Below are 17,593 nucleotides of genomic sequence, written 5' to 3'. Positions count from 1 at the left end.
TACTTAATCTTTCTGAGCCTCAGCCTGTCAAATGCAGTTTCAAAAGTACCCAGCTTACTTTCTTATAATATTTTTTAAAGTTAAAATGCTATAAAGGTGAGAATCTTTTATAAGCAGAAAAAATTTTTTTAAAAAGCTAAATAAGGAGATTTCATAAGAAAGGTTATTTCTTGATTAGGAACCAAGATGGCAGAGTAGAAGGACGTGCTCTCACTCCATCTTGCGAGAACACCAGAACCACAACTACCTGCTGGACAGTCATCAACAGGAAGACACTGGAACTCACCAAAAAAGACACCCCAATCCAAAGACAAAGGAGAAGCCACAATGAGACGGTAAGAGGGGCGCAATCAGAGTAAAATCAAATCCCATAACTGCTGGGTGGGTGACTCACAGACTGGAGAACACTTATACCACATAAGTCCACCCACTGGAGTGAAGGTTCTGAGCCCCACGTCAGGATTCCCAACCTGGGGGTCCGGCAACAGGAGGAGGAATTCCTAGAGAATCAGACTTTGAAGTCTAGTGGGATTTGATTGCAGGACTTCCACAGGACTGGGGGAAACAGAGACTCCACTCTTGGAGGGCACACACAAAGTAGTGTGCACATCGGGACGCAGGGGAAGGAGCAGTGACCCCATGGGAGACTGAACCAGACCTACCTGCTAGTGTTGGAGGGTCTCCTGCAGAAGTGGGGGTTGGGTGTGGCTCACCATGGGGACAAGGACACTGGCAGCAGAAGTTCTGGGAAGTACTCCTAGGCGTGAGCCCTCCCAGAGTCCGCCATTAGCCCCACAAAAGAGCCCAGGTAGGCTGCAGTGTTGGGTTGCCTCAGGCCAAACAACCAACAGGGAGAGAACCGAGCCCCACCCATCAGCAGACAAGTGGATTAAAGTTTTACTGAGCTCTGCCCACCAGAGCAACACCCAGCTCTACCCACCACCAGTCCTTCCCATCAGGAAACCTGCGCAAGCCTCTTAGATAGCCTCATCCACCAGAGGGCTGATAGCAGAAGCAAGAAGAACTACAATCCTGCAGCCTGTGGAACAAAAACCACATTCACAGAAAGACAGACAAGATGAAAAGGCAGAGAGTTATGCACCAGATGAAGGAACAAGATAAAACCCCAGAAAAACAACTAAATGAAGTGGAGATAGGCAACCTTTCAGAAAAAGAATTCAGAATAATGATAGTGAAGATGATCCAGGACCTCAGAAAAAGAATGGAGGCAAAGATCGAGAAGATGCAAGAAATGTTTAACAAAGACCTAGAAGAATTAAAGAACAAACAAACAGAGATGAACAATACAATAACTGAAATGAAAACTACACTATTCTGCTATTGAAGGAATCAATAGCAGAATAACTGAGGCAGAAGAACGGATAAGTGACCTGGAAGACAGAATGGTGGAATTCACTGCTGCGGAACAGAATAAAGAAAAAAGGATGAAAAGAAATGAAGACAGCCTAAGAGACCTCTGGGACAACATTAAATGCAACAACATTCGCATTATAGGGGTCCCAGAAGGAGAAGAGAGAGAGAAAGGACCCGAGAAAATATTTGAAGAGATTACATTCGAAAACTTCCCTAACATGGGAAAGGAAATAGCCACCCAAGTCCAGGAAGCGCAGAGAGTCCCATACAGGATAAACCCAAGGAGAAACACGCCGAGACACATAGTAATCAAAGTGGCAAAAATTAAAGACAAAGAAAAATTATTGAAAGCAGCAAGGGAAAAACGACAAATAACATACAAGGGAACTCCCATAAGGTTAACAGCTGATTTCTCAGCAGAAACTCTACAAGCCAGAAGGGAGTGGCATAATATACTTAAAGTGATGAAAGGGAAAAACCTACAACCAAGATTACTCTACCCAGCAAGGATCTCATTCAGATTCAATGGAGAAATCAAAAGCTTTACAGACAAGCAAAAGCTAAGAGAATTCAGCACCACCAAACAAGCTCTACAACAAATGCTAAAGGAACTTCTCTAAGCGGGAAACACAAGAGAAGAAAAGGACCTACAAAAACACACCCAAAACAATTAAGAAAATGGTCATAGGAACATATATATCGATAATTACTTTAAACGTGAATGGATTAAATGCTCCAACCAAAAGACACTGGCTTGCTGAATGCATACAAAAACAAGACCCATATATATGCTGTCTACAAGAGACCCACTTCAGACCTAGGGACACATACAGACTGAAAGTGAGGGGGTGGAAAAAGATATTCCATGCACATGGAAATCAAAAGAAAGCTCAAGTAGCAATACTCATATCAGATAAAATAGACTTTAAACTAAAGAATGTTACAAGAGACAAGGAAGGACACTACATAATGATCAAGGGATCAATCCAAGAAGAAGATATAACAATTATAAATATATATGCACCCAACAAAGGAGCAACTCAATACATAAGGCAACTGCTAACAGCTTTAAAAGAGGAAATCAACAGTAACACAATCATAGTGGGGGACTTTAACACCTCACTTACACCAATGGACAGATCATCCAAAATGAAAATTAATAAGGAAACAGAAGCTTTAAATGACACAATAGACCAGATAGATTTAATTGATATTTATAGGACATTCCACCCCAAAACAGCAGATTACATCTTCTTCTCAAGTGTGAACAGAACATTCTCCAGGATAGATCACATCTTGGGTCACAAATCAAGCCACAGTAAATTTAAGAAAATTGAAATCATATCAAGCATCTTTTCTGACCACAACGCTATGAGATTAGAAATAAATTACATGGAAAAAAACGTTAAAAACACAAACACATGGAGGCTAAACAATACGTTATTAAATAACCAAGAGATCACTGAAGAAATCAGAGAGGAAATGAAAAAATATCTGGAGACAAATGACAATGAAAACACGATGATCCAAAACTTATGGGATGCAGCAAAAGCAGTTCTAAGAGGGAAGTTTATAGCTATACAAGCCTACCTCAAGAAACAACAAAAATCTCAAATAAACAATCTAACCTTACACCTAAAGGAACTAGAGAAAGAAGAACAAACAAAACCCAAAGTTAGCAGAAGGAAAGAAATCATAAAGATCAGAGCAGAAATAAATGAAACAGAAACAAAGAAAACAATAGCAAAGATCAATAAAACTAAAAGCTGGTTCTTTGAGATGATAAACAAAATTGATAAACCATTAGTCACACTCATCAAGAAAAAGAGGGAGAGGACTCAAATCAATAAAATTAGAATGAAAAAGGAGAAGTTACAACAGACACTGCAGAAATACAAAGCATCCTAAGAGACTACTACAAGCAACTCTATGCCAATAAAATGGACAACCTCGAAGAAATGGACAAATTTCTAGAAAGGTATAACCTTCCAAGACTGAACCAGAAAGAAATAGAAAATAAGAACAGACCAATCACAAGTAATGAAATTGAAACTGTGATTAAAAATCTTCCAACAAACAAAAGTCCAGGACCAGATGGCTTCACAGGTGAATTCTATCAAACATTTAGAGAAGAGCTAACACCCATCCTTCTCAAACTCTTCCAAAAAATTGCAGAGGAAGGAACACTCCCAACCTCATTCTATGAGGCCACCATCACCCTGATACCAAAACCAGACAAAGATACTATAAAAAAAGAAAATTACAGACCAATATCACTGATGAATAGAGATGCAAAAATCCTCAACAAAATACTAGCAAACAGAATCCAACAACACATTGAAAGGATCATACACCATGATCAAGTGGGATTTATCCCAGAGATGCAAGGATTCTTCAATATACGCAAATCAATCAATGTGATACACCATATTCACAAGTTGAAGAATAAAAACCATATGATCATCTCAATAGATGCAGAAAAAGCTTTTGACAAAATTCAACACCCATTTATGATAAAAACTCTCCAGAAAATGGGCATAGACGGAACCTACCTCAACATAATAAAGGCCATATATGACAAACCCACAGCAAACATCATTCTCAGTGGTGAAAAACTGAAAGCATTTCCTCTAAGATCAGGAACAAGACAAGGATGTCCACTTTCACCACTATTATTCAACATAGTTTTGGAAGTCCTAGCCATGGCAATCAGAGAAGAAAAAGAAATAAAAGGAATACAAATCGGAAAAGAAGAAGTAAAACTGTCACTGTTTGCAGATGACATGATACTATACATAGAGAATCCTAAAGATGCCACCAGAAAACTACTAATCAATGAATTTGGTAAAGTTGCAGGATACAAAATTAATGCACAGAAATCTCTTTCATTCCTATACACTAATGATGAAAAATCTGAAAGAGAAATGAAGGAAACACTCCCATTTACCACTGCAGCAAAAAGAATAAAATACCTAGGAATAAACCTACCTAGGGAGACAAAAGACCTGTATGCAGAAAACTATAAGACACTGATGAAAGAAATTAAAGCTGATACCAACAGATGGAGAGATATACCATGTTCTTGGATTGGAAGAATCAATATTGTGAAAATGACTATACTACCCAAAGCAATCTACAGATTCAATGCAATCCCTATTAAATTACCAATGGCATTTTTTACGGAACTAGGACAAAACATCTTAAAATGTGTATGGAGACACAAAAGACCCCGCATAGCCAAAGCAGTCTTGAGGGAAAAAAACAGAGCTGGAGGAATCAGACTCCCTGACTTCAGACTACACTACAAAGCAACAGTAATCAAGACAATATGGTACTGGCACAAAAACAGGAACATAGATCAATGGAACAAGATAGAAAGCTCAGAGATAAACCCACACACTTATGGTCAACTAATCTATGACAAAGGAGGCAAGGATATACAATGGAGAAAAGACAGTCTCTTCAATAAGTGGTGCTGGGAAAACTGGACAGCTACATGTAAAGGAATAAAATTAGAACACTCCCTAACACCATACACAGAAATAAACTCAAAATGGATTAGAGATCTAAATGTAAGACCGGACACTGTAAAACTCTTAGAGGAAAACATAGGAAGAACACTCTTTGACATAAATCACAGCAAGATCTTTTTTGATCCACCTCCTAGAGTAATGGAAATAAAAACAAAAATAAACAAATGGGACCTAATGAAACTTCAAAGCTTTTGCACAGCAAAGGAAACCATAAACAAGATGAAAAGACAACCCTCAGAATGGGAGAAAATATTTGCAAACGAATCAACAGACAAAGGATTAATCTCCAAAATATATAAACAGCTCATGCAGCTCAATATGAAAAAAACAAAAAACCCAATCCAAAAATGGGCAGAAGACCTAAATAGACATTTCTCCAAAGAAGACATACAGATGGCCAAGAAGCACATGAAAAGCTGCTCAACATCACTAATTATTAGAGAAATGCAAATCAAAACTACAATGAGGTATCGCCTCACACCAGTTAGAATGGGCATCATCAGAAAATCTACAAACAACAAATGCTGGAGTGGGTGTGGAGAAAAGGGAACCCTCTTGCACTGTTGGTGGGAATGTAAATTGATACAGCCACTATGGAGAACAGTATGGAGGTTCCTTAAAATACTAAAAATAGAATTACCATATGATCCAGCAATCCTACTACTGGGCATATACCCAGAGAAAACCATAATTCAAAAAGACATATGCACCGCAATGTTCGTTGCAGGACTATTTACAATAGCCAGGTCACGGAAGCAACCTAAATGCCCATCAACAGACGAATGGATAAAGAAGATGTGGTACGTATATACAATGGAATATTACTCAGCCATAAAAAGGAAGGAAATTGGGTCATTCGTTGAGACGTGAATGGATCTAGAGACTGTCATACAGAGTGAAGTAAGTCAGAAAGAGAAAAAGAAATATCGTATATTAACGCATATATGTGGAACCTAGAAAAATGGTACAGATGAACCAGTTTGCAGGGCAGAAATTGAGACACAGATGTAGAGAACAAACGTATGGACACCAAGGGTGGAAGCGGCGGAGGGGAGGGGGTGGTGGTGGCATGAATTGGGCAATTGGGATTGACATGTATACACTGATGTGTATAAAATTGATGACTAATAAGGACCTGCTGTATAAAAAAATAAATAAAATTAAATTTAAAAATTTTTAAAAAGAAAGGTTATTTCTTCACTTTCAGTGTAAAATGGTTACTTATAAACATTTTTGCTCTTTTTCATTTCGTTCAAATCTACATATTGCTCTTTATTCATTTACTATAAATTAGTATATTTTTAAAATAACCTCTTCTTACTATATCTGGGGTATGTGTGTTTTTTTTATGTGTATATCACATATGCAAGTACATAACTTATTACATTTCTTAACTGTAGTATTATTTAAGATAGTGATAACTGAGTGTTTACTCTGTGCCAGGATCAATTCTAGAAACATTTCTATGTTAACTCTTTGAATCCTCCAACAATTCATCTATCTCAGTTTACAGTCTGAGTCTCAGCGAGTTTAAAATAATAAGTGGAAGATTAAGCATTATTATAAATAGCAACTGAATTATTGCTGCATCCTTTAATTCACAATAATTTGGGGAAAACAATTATTTTGACTTTTATCTAAATATAAATCTAAGCTCAAATAAATCCAATTAATAACATCCCCTAGAATACCTTCCTAATGGTTCACTATTACTCTCAGTTCAAACATAAACCACAAGAGAAAATGAATGTCTCGCTCATAACTAAATAACAATTTATTACAGAGCAAAGGAGGGAAAACCCATTGAATTTGAGACTTCACCTTAAATATACTGATAAATTGTACCTCTACTGGACAAACACTAAGACTGGAAATCAATTTATTATTACTCTTTAAAAATATTAAACTTAAGTCAGGAGTAATGGTAATAATTGTTATAGCTGAGTCGCTAAATTTAGTCTAAAGTTCCTCTAATGAACATATACCAGACTTCAAATAATATTTTATCAGAAATCATAGATAGTGCAAACAACTTTATCCAATTATATGCACTAAAATCGATTCAAAATTGATTTTAATAGAGAATACAACTCAGAGATTCACTCCTTGCTTTGAATTCTAATTTGTCATGTTCCGATAATGCTTTCTCAATAGGAGTTTAAAGTATTTTTAATTAAATCAAACAGTACAATAAATGATGTGAAAAAGCAAGTTACCAAAAAATGATTCAATATTTACATTATCTAATGTATATCTTGTATGTAAAATAATTTTTTTTAAAGACTGGGTGGATAAGTACCAAAAAGCTAGCAGTTACTGTGATATTGACAGTGGTTTTAATTCCTTCATTTTTCTTATTGTTGTTTTCCAAATTTTCTTCACTGTGCCAGAATCAGCTTTGCAATTTAGAAAAATTACAGAGGAATAAAAAATCCAAAAATGAGTAAATTATCATTCATCATCCCAGCACTTTGTCAACAGATCCATTTTCATTCACTAAATCTTCTTCCATATTTACCCAGGTAAATGCAATAATATAGGCCATAATTTCATTTAAAATAATTATGGAATTAGTCTCTGTGAAAAAATAACAAAAAGAAAATATACCACCTTCCTAACTATTCAAATATAATAATATATCACTGGATTATAATATTTCAAGTCCATTTTGCTTACTTGTGATATTCATACTGAAATACAGGCTTCAAATGTACAATGCACTAACATTTAAATTTTAGCAACCCAAAAGAATATTCTAATTATGAACAGGGAAGCTTTCTGTCTGAGTAATCTCTCTTCTAGAACCCTTTGCATCTGAATACAGGAATTCAAGGGAATATGCCATCAACCTTGTCAACTTGACGTATGGGTCCTTTTTCCATCCCCAGGATGATTTACAGATATGCTCCCAAAAGTAGCTCTTGTATTACATCCTAGACCTTCTTTGATCAAAAATATGAAGAAAGTAAATGTGTGCAAAAGAAAAATCCTACCTACATTTTTGTAAAAAGCAAAAATGAAAACAAGACAATCACTATTGCTCCTATCACTTTGTTTAAAATGTAACAGCCAAAACACATACCATACAATCTTCAAAGATTATTTCTCTTTGAATGTTTTCTTTAATATTCCAATATTTACTCTTAAACTTGACCGATAACATTTTCTGAATCTAAAATACCAACATTAAAGCTGAACATTGTAAAATTATTGCAATTTAGTGTTTTTTAAAATGATTTTCGGGACTTCCCTGGTGGCACAGTGGTTAAGAATCCGCCTGCCAGTGCAGGGGACACGGGTTCGATCCCTGGTCCGGGAAGATCCCACATGCCGCGGAGCAACTAAGCCCGTGTGCCACAACTACTGAGCCTGCGCTCTAGAGCCCGTAAGCCACAACTACTGAGCCCCCATGCCACAACTACTAAAGCCCGTGCGCCTAGAGCCCGCACACCGCAACAAAGAGTAGCCCCCGCTCGCCGCAACTAGGGAAAGCCCGCGCACAGCAACGAAGACCCAACGCAGCCAAAAATAAATAAAATTAAAAATAAAATAAATTTATTTCAAAAATAAATAAATAAAATAAAATGATTCTCCATACATGATCCCATTTGGGGTAGATGACCCTATAATTCTAGAGATCAACAAAGAAGGTAATATTTTAATCATTCTTCACCCAAAAAATCCATAAACTTTTAGGCAATGACTCTATTCACCATCATGTTGCTTAATGCAAGCCTGTCTTCTTTTTGGATGAAGGACCTTGGTCTCCACCCTGACCACATCCCCACCGCACACACTCACATCCTTTATTTGGCCCGTCTCTATTCAGTCCTCAAAATTCAGCTCAGCCTTCACATGGCATGGAAGCAATCTCCCAAAACAGCAGACATACAAGAACGCTTGGTAATTGTCCCTGCTGTCTGGTCCCACAACACTGTTTCCTAATATTTACACTATGAATTGAAATCTGCTTAAATATCTTCCTGGTTCCCCTGACTGGGTTTGGGGATGGGGCTGGGTGATGAATAAGGGTGTCCCTCTCCTGGTTGGAACAACCTCCTTCTCCTTAAAAATCCTCAAGTTTAGGACATTTGTCTATTTCACTTCATACTCCCAGTATCTGTGCAAATGCCTCGTGGAGAACAGGCTGAATGCGTTAATTGTGGGACGGGACAGGACGGAAAGTCGCTGAGATGCAAGGTCAAGAGTAAGGCACAAACGACGTGGCGGTGTTTTACCACTAAGTTCAATATGGCTTCACCACGTTCTGTCATCTCTTTGAATCTGAAATAGTCACAAACCTTCAAGAGCAAGTCCGGAAAACCAAAACATCATGATGAAAAGTACTGGGGAATCTGAATGAATTTACATTAAAAAATTAGGTAAAAATTTTAGGTCTTCATCTTATCCTGGAATGGCCTTAATGGTACACAGAAAACATACTGAAACTGCAGTTGATTGTATCTAAATGATTTACAGTCTCTCAAACGGAAACAATGAATATGCATTAGTTCAATAAACACACTGGGAATGCGGGAAGCGTTTAAACAGCTTCACTTGATTCTAACAGCGCTGACATACTAAGCCTACTTTGGAATGTTGCCCAGGGCTACCCCATGAGAAAGGGCAGAAAAAGAGTAAACCCTAGTGGGAACATGATAATAAGAAATACAGGCATTATATACAAAAATAAGCAAGAAGAAAGGTTGAGGTTTATAGGTAGAAAAAAGACACCTCAATTACTGGAAAACATCTTCGAACAAGAATTAGATAGTAACAGAGTTTGAATATTTTTGTTCAATTTAGCTTGCATATTATACGTGGTACGTCATCTGTATACAACTTAGGGTCCCAACAGTCCAAAAGAATTTCAACCAACATCTCTAATGATATTCTCATTAGTAGGATGTGATTCTACTTTTAGAAATGTGTGTTAGGTAACATATATTTCATTTTCGCCACATGACTCTAGTGGATCATAAATAATCTTAATAAGTTCTTGTGTATCTTTCACTCACCTGAAATAGGTACTCGAAAATGATGACCTAAAATGATTACATTTATTGTCTTAATTGTATTTATCAAGAGGCAATTATATATTCAGCCCATGGAAGGTCAATTTGATTAAAATACCACTCACATCTTCTGCCATATAGAAAAGAGAATTTTGAAATGCATTTTAGAAAAAAAAATGTGTTAAATACGTAAATACGTTTACGTTCATCAATATTCTTAGACTGTCTATACAGCCTACATGTTAAAGACATTTATGTATTATTTTCTGTATGGCTAAATTGTGCCAAACAAGAGGCTACTCTAGGAGAAGTTGTTAACCGGTTTCCCTTCACTGGATGCCCCCCTTCTCTCTGTGAAACATCTTCATCCACGTTTGTGGCACCCTAACCACCGTCAGCCTGGAGAATTCTCTTCCCACCTGCAGAGATGGGAGCTCGCCAAGAGTGCATGACCTAGCCCCAAATATGGATGTGCCTTTTGTACTTGTTATGGTTACCTAATTTAACTAAATAAACAGATAAACTGGTACTAATAGGGTTATCATGATGAAAACTAAGCTTAATACTTTGCAAACACAAAGCTGCCCAAGTGAATACTGTCCAGTTAGTTGGAGGTCAAACAACTTTAATGTTTGAGGGGAAATTCATATTACCTAGAAAGACTCTGCATTCAAACTGTTGCATGCGTGTCTTTCAGTTCTAGGTTGACCTGAAGAATTTTAAACCTCGAGATCACAGGGTATGTAATCTGGGTATGATTCAGCGAAGACAGACACCTGGCCTGCCAATCTGTGGACTTGTGCTCAGGAAAGCCCTACGTCAAAATGTCCATGTATACAAATCAGTATACGCAAACCATAGCGTTAATTTGAACACCTTTATTAGTTTTATTTTAAAATGTCCTGATGTGAGTGAATTGTTCCAACTAGAGAGAAGGAACCAGTCCCCCACAGATACAGAGGGACAGCTGTATAGCCTTCTCTTCTTTGGGAGAGAGCCTGAAAACTTGCCTTCAGCATTTATTCAGTTAGCAACATGAATCCTCCTCAGTCTAAGGTGCATAAAGACTGGCTTCTCTTCCAGGATCCAACTGACTGCCCTTTGGGATTATCCTTGTAGATACTAAATGTCCAGTGGCTGCTAATTTGAGTTCCTGAGTTTGTCCCAGAGGCAATGGTGATTGGTGAAAAGACTCCAGGTGACCCAAGCAAAAGATACAAGCTAGGTCCACATCAATGTGGATACACAGTCTTAACTGCAAATAACGAATGGCATGGAGCATGGGCCACCACTGTGTTCCCAGGTCCCAAGACGCCCAGCAGGTCCCCTTGGACCTCTCTCCCCTTTACGTCTCTAATGGGCTGTGTTATATCACCTGTGCGTTTCCCTAGCCTCCCAGCTCCCACAAGTAACTATTCTGGGCGTCATGACTCTGTACTCCCTGCTTCCCAAAAACAAGTTACTGGGGGAGAATAGCACTTTCCTGAATGTTTCCTAACATCCCAGAAAATCAACCCTCAATCTCTTAGGTGTGGCAACTCTTCACACATGGCAGCACAAGCTGGCTAGACCCATCCCAGCAGACCCTCAACAATACTTGACTCAAGCCTTTGGCTTTGACGACTTTCTTGGACATGATTCTCTTCACTCATGAGCGCATCTCCTCAAATAGTGACCTCCAGCCCCAGTGAAAGATCCTAACCTCTCCCCTCTGCCCCTGCCCCACGGAGCGTAAGAGGGTAAAAGAATCCTCCATCAAGCACCCCTCCAGCCCCATGATGTAAGTGGTAGGGACAAGAGAGGGTGGGTGTGTCAGTCAGCGCCTACCGGGAGACAGAGCCACACCAGCTGCTGTCTCCAGGGAATTAGATGTAAAGAACCCGTCATGAGACATCCAAGGACTGAAAAGATCAAAAGGAAATACTAAAGTATCAAACAGAGGTAGCAACAGCAAGATGCAGTTATAACCCCTAGAATTGGGGTAGAAGGTTGGTAGAGGGCGCTGGTGCTGAAACCAAGGTCGCTAGAGAGAAAATACTGCCTGCGGTTGCCAGCATGTTGGAAGGAGCATGAAAAACTGGAATAACACATTATAATATGCTCCTGGAAAGAACTGCCAAGACCAACATTTCTATGTCAAAATCAACCATGTGATTCTTAAAAGAATATTAACATTTGCATCCTAGGGCACCTACTACATAAAATTTTGTAGCCAATGCCTGGGGAAAGCTCAAGTGTTTGTACCTTGATTTCAAATAAGTCCTTGTAATGTTATTTAGCCTCTAAATAGAAGTATCTATATCACAGCAGAAATGCAGTTTCTTTGCAGCTTAGAAATATAAATTAAATGAAGAGCAATTGGAAAGTGATTTAAATTGGATCTTAATCAATTGACAGATGATGTTATCATTTTTGATAGAACGTTTTTTCTTGCCACATAGATTAATCACATGACTTCCATATATGCAAAATTCTATACATGCAACTGCAAGAGAACATGTACACCTCTCAATTCTGTTTTCTTAAAAATGTCAATTTTGCTCTTATCCCCTAAAAACAGAACCTTGATTCTTCCTTACATCCCCAATCATAATTACACACAGCCAGTGTCCTCGATCTCTATTATCTATACCGCAAAACTCTCTAACAGTTTCCTTGCTCTAAGAAGTTCGCCATAACAGTTCCAAAATAATTTTTTGAAACTCAAATTGCTTATGCCACAGCTTCAAGTGACCAAACTCTAGATCAAGGGCTGGAAAACTTCTTAGGTCAAAAGGCAGACAGTAAGTTTTTTTGGATTTTGTGGTCTACCCAGTTTCTGTTACAAAATCACAAAAGCAGCCATAGACAATACTTAAATTAATGGGAGTATCAGCTTGCCAGTAAAATGTATTTACCAAAGACAGACGAAGGACAAGTTTCTCAATAGGTTGGTGTAAGCTCTGCCCATGGGCCAAATCCAGCCCAGACCCAGCCCTGTCTATACCCGTCTACACGTGTTGTTTATCTATTTTATATATAGCAGTTTGTATCTGTTAATCCCAAACTCCAAATTTATTCTTCCCCCACCCCCTTTCCCCTTTCGTGGCCGTAAGTCTGTTTTCTATGTCTGTGACTCTATTTCTGTTTTGTAAATAAGTTCATTTGTGTCATATTTTAGATTCCACATATAAGTGATATCATATGGTATTTGTCTTTCTCTGTCTGACTTACTTCACTTAGTACAATAATCTCTAGGTCCATCCATGTAGCTGCAAATGGCATTATTTCACTCTTTTTTATGGCTGAGTAGTATTCCATTGTACATATGTACCACATCTTCTTTATCCATTCATCTTTCCATAGACATTTAGGTTGCTTCCATGTCTTAGCTATTGCAAATAGCACTGCTATGAACATTGGGGTGCATGTATCTTTTCGAATTAGAGTTTTCTCCAGATATATGCCCAGGAGTGGGACTGCTGGATCATATGGCAACTCTATGTTTAGTTTTTTAAGGAATCTCCATACTGTTCTCCATAGCGGCTGTACCAATTTACATTCCCACCAAGAGTCCAAACTTCAATTCTCCCTTGATTTCTCTACCTATTTGTGCAAACTGTGACCTCTGTCTCCCCTTCCCCCAAGCCTCTCACCAGGGGGCATAAAATCCTATCCAGCATTCGAGATCCAGCACAAACATCACTTGTCGTGATACGCCCCCCCAAGGCTACCCCTCAGTGGAGTTTAAACCTGTAGATCCGAGACTACAACTAGAACACGTTATTTTGTAATTGTGTGGTTACCTACACACTGTGGGCAGTTGGAGGGCAGTATTTTGCCTTATCCTGCTTTACTTGTTTTCTCTACTGACTCACATCACAATAGTTACTACCCCAGAACTGGGAGGCAGGGGAAAGAAAGAGGGAGGGAAGTGAGTGGTTGGTCCAGGAGGATGGAATGAGGGAGGAGGAAGGGGGGCGGGAAGGGGGAAAGAGAGAGAGAGAGAGGGCAAAATGAAAGGAGAAGGAAGGGGATTGGGGTGAGATGGAGACAGGGAGGGTAGAGAAGAGAGGAGGGTGGGATGAAGGAGACAGAAGCAGAGGCAAGGGTTTAGAGGGAGGAGGATGTGGAACTGGGACCAGGAAGCAGTGCAGCTGAGAAAAACCACTCTGAACCGGCAAGTCAGGGAAGCACGACAGAGATGGGCTTGAGCCGCTCACATGATCACTTCCACGATTTACTGATAAATAATACCGTATTCAGTGTTTTACACACGGCCTTGCATTTTAACCTTCCAGTAATTCTGAGAAAGAGGTCTGGTCCCCATCTCACGGTTGAGGACCTCAGGCTAAAAGAGAAAAGTGGCAAAATCGGTATTCCAACCCCTGCTGTTAAGTACAATCACGCTGCCTCTAAGAGAAGAGTGGTGGCAGAGACCACACTCTCTTTTCAGATGGTGACAGCACTTGTGCCCCTGCACACAGCTGCCCCATCAAAACTACACTTTGCAGTTCGCCTTGCTGGAAGATGTGACTAAGTTACGACCGACGGGACAGAAGTTGTGGCGATTTCCAGGACCTCCCTTACTCAGTATCCGGTTCCGGCTCTTTGCCCGTTTTGTCTTCATCCTTTGTACACCCTGTTGCCGGGACCAGGGCCACATGCTGAAGACAGCGTGGCCGTGAGCTGGAGAGATGTTCCCTGAGGACCGTGGCTCTGAGCCAGCTGACTCTTCTAGACTTGCACGTGGTAGAGTCACAAAGGTCTCTCCTGGTTAAACCGGGCTAGTTTGGCGCTCTCTACCACGTGCTGCTGAACCTGACCCTAAATAATGCAGAGGGAGGGAGGAAAGAAAGACGGATCCATAAAGAAGGTAATTTGATAGTTTCCTCTTCCATCAAGGAACTTCTTCAAAGAAAGCAAAACAGCTCTTTTATACACTTTTGCTCCATTTAGGTTGTACATATCAGCTCCTTCTTTAGTCGTATTTATCGATTTTCATCATAGGCTCTTTTTTTTTAATTTTAGGAATTCGGTTGGGCAGCAAAAGTGGATGGGCTCAGACTGCTTGTTAGAAAGCCATGTAACGACCCGCATTCTTAGGTTCTGGCTTTATTTATTATTATTGCATGCCAGCTCTGGGTCAGTACTTCATACTAAGGCAGACCCCAAGGGAAATGAGACTTTGGTTACAAAGAGTCCTCAGAACTCCAGGAAAAAAAAAATAATATTATTAACCCCTTTTGAATTTACCGTAAATCCTAAGTGCAATAAAACTTTAGAGATATGATTCCTCAGAAACTACGTTTGCAACGTTCTGATGTTGGAATAACAAATATACAATGAGCTGGAAACATAACACCTAACACACACAGTCAGAATGATAATCATGCCAGGGGAGCGAGAAGAAAGCAAAGGAGCTGGAAGGTGAGAACATGACTTGAAAGCTCACACAGCTCTCAGTGATGAATACCCAGACCAGTAGCACACACATTCTGAAGCTGAATGTGAAAAACTGCATGGACATCAGGATGCCAGAGGTTTGATGCAAGCAGACGTCTCGGCAGGAAACTTGAAGCACTTCTGGATGATTATGAGCCCTGGTAGGAATACTGGCAGCTCTCTTAGAAAACGAATGCTTTACAACGGAACCAATCCCACAAAGAGAGATACGGACATACAGGTCGCGTGCCTCATTGATAACATGTGTTTTCTAAGTGGTCATTTCTAGTTTCAAAGTCTTCAGTGGGCAGCTGCCATGATATTTTACTTTGTGTAATAATTCCCATTTGGGTTTCAACTGTTAAATGGATTGCAGTTGGAAAGCTGTGTTAGAAACAAGTTTCTCACTGTCTAGTTCCCACTTTTCAAATGGCAGTTACACGTAGTATTATTAGTATTTTAATTCTTGAATTAAACCTGTCTCTAGTCACAGACGTAGCACCTGCTGTGATTACACACTATGTTTAACAAACTGGGGAAGAAGAAACTCTTGAAGGAAAAGAAAGAATCTTTCATTCTCTCTCTTTCTCTTATAATAACATTCAGCAGGGCCCAACTTCAGGAAGGGAGAAGATTTCACTTTAAGGCAGCTTAGAAATACTGATGACTTTCTGGCACTGGACATTTTAAGTTAATGAATTGAAACTTTACTGAGAATTAAAGTGATATGGCTCTTTCTGTTGCTTAAGAGTTACCAGAAAAGTCATCTAGCCCGTCAGAATTTTCATCCAGCAACAAAGGACACACTGTCTTCACTAAGTATATTTAACCTTAGTTTAGTGGGAGATAAAATTTATTTATTTCTTTTAAAGTTTATTTCATGATTTCCCATCAAGGAACCTGCATGCTCAGTGGAATATTGATACTACAGGGATGCTTGGTTCTTGCAACTAAAACTTTCTCCAGCTCAGTCAGAAAGGAAACTATAGGGCTTCCCTGGTGGCGCAGAGGTTGAGAATCTGCCTGCCGGTGCAGGGGACGCGGGTTCGAGCCCTGGTCTGGGAAGATCCCACACGCCGCGGAGCGACAAGGCCCGTGAGCCACAACTACTGAGCCTGAGCGTCTGGAACCTGTGCTCCGCAACAAGAGAGGCCGCGACAGTGAGAGGCCCGCGCACCGCGATGAAGAGTGGCCCCCGCTTGCCACAACCAGAGAAAGTCCTCGCACAGAAACGAAGACCCAACACAGCCATAAATAAATAAATAAATAAATAAATAAATAAAATTTTTTAAAAAAAGAAAGGAAACTATAGACAGGTGTTTTACAAATATCAACGCAAAAAAATTCTCAACAATTATAAGCAAATGAAATCTGGAAAAATATAAAAAGGATTATATACCATGATCAAGTAGGATTTATCCCAGGAATGCAAAGCTGGTTTAACACATGAAAAGAAAACCACGCAACACACCATAGTTTCATAGTATAAAGGACAAAAACAACAACAACAAAAAAAACATGATCATTGCAACGTACAGAGAGAAGCATTTGATAAAATGCAACAACATTCCGTGTTAAAAACTTTCAACAAACTAGGAAGAGAAGGGAACTTTCTGATAAAGAACATTTTCAAAAAACCCAGAGCTAGCATCATACTTAATGGTGAAACCTTGAAAGTTTTCCCTCGAAGAACAAAACAAGACAAGGATGTCTACTCTCACCACTTCTATTCATTGTAATGGAGATTCCAGCCAGGACAATTAGACACTAAAAGGAAATAACAGGCATCCAGACTGGAGAGGAAAAATAAAACTACCTCTATCAACAAAAGACATCATCTTGTATATAGAAAATTCTAAGAAATCCGTACAAAAAAATCTTTAAGAGTAATTGAATTCAGCAAGTTTGCCGAGTACAAGATCAACATACTAAAATCAATTATGTTTTTGTGCACTAATAATAAACAAATCAAAATGAAATTAGGAAGGACATCTATTTACAATAGCAACAAAAATAATGAAAACACTTAGAAATAATTACACAAGAATTTGCAAGTAGCCAATTTTGTTTTCAGAAACAAAAAAGCACTAGATACCTTACTTGGTTTTCTTTTGAAATACACAAACCTCTATGCAGGTGTGAAGCTAAAACCTACCATGCTGCACCTCTTCTATTCTTCCATGTCCTGAATACTTGAAATCTTTTCAAATATGTTTCACTCTCAGCATACGACTAACAAAAACCTTA

General features: G+C 39.0%; 1 protein-coding gene across 2 annotated transcripts in view; it reads right to left on the bottom strand.

The window, feature by feature from the left end:
* MYO16 (myosin XVI) overlaps positions 1 to 17,593 on the bottom strand; it is a 554,921-nt gene that overhangs the window by 483,457 nt on the left and 53,871 nt on the right. The window lies entirely within an intron of this gene.

The sequence above is a fragment of the Balaenoptera ricei genome, chromosome 18 (assembly GCF_028023285.1).
Source record: "Balaenoptera ricei isolate mBalRic1 chromosome 18, mBalRic1.hap2, whole genome shotgun sequence".
Taxonomy (NCBI): Eukaryota; Metazoa; Chordata; class Mammalia; order Artiodactyla; family Balaenopteridae; genus Balaenoptera; species Balaenoptera ricei.
This window is presented reverse-complemented; position numbering and strand designations above follow the sequence as displayed.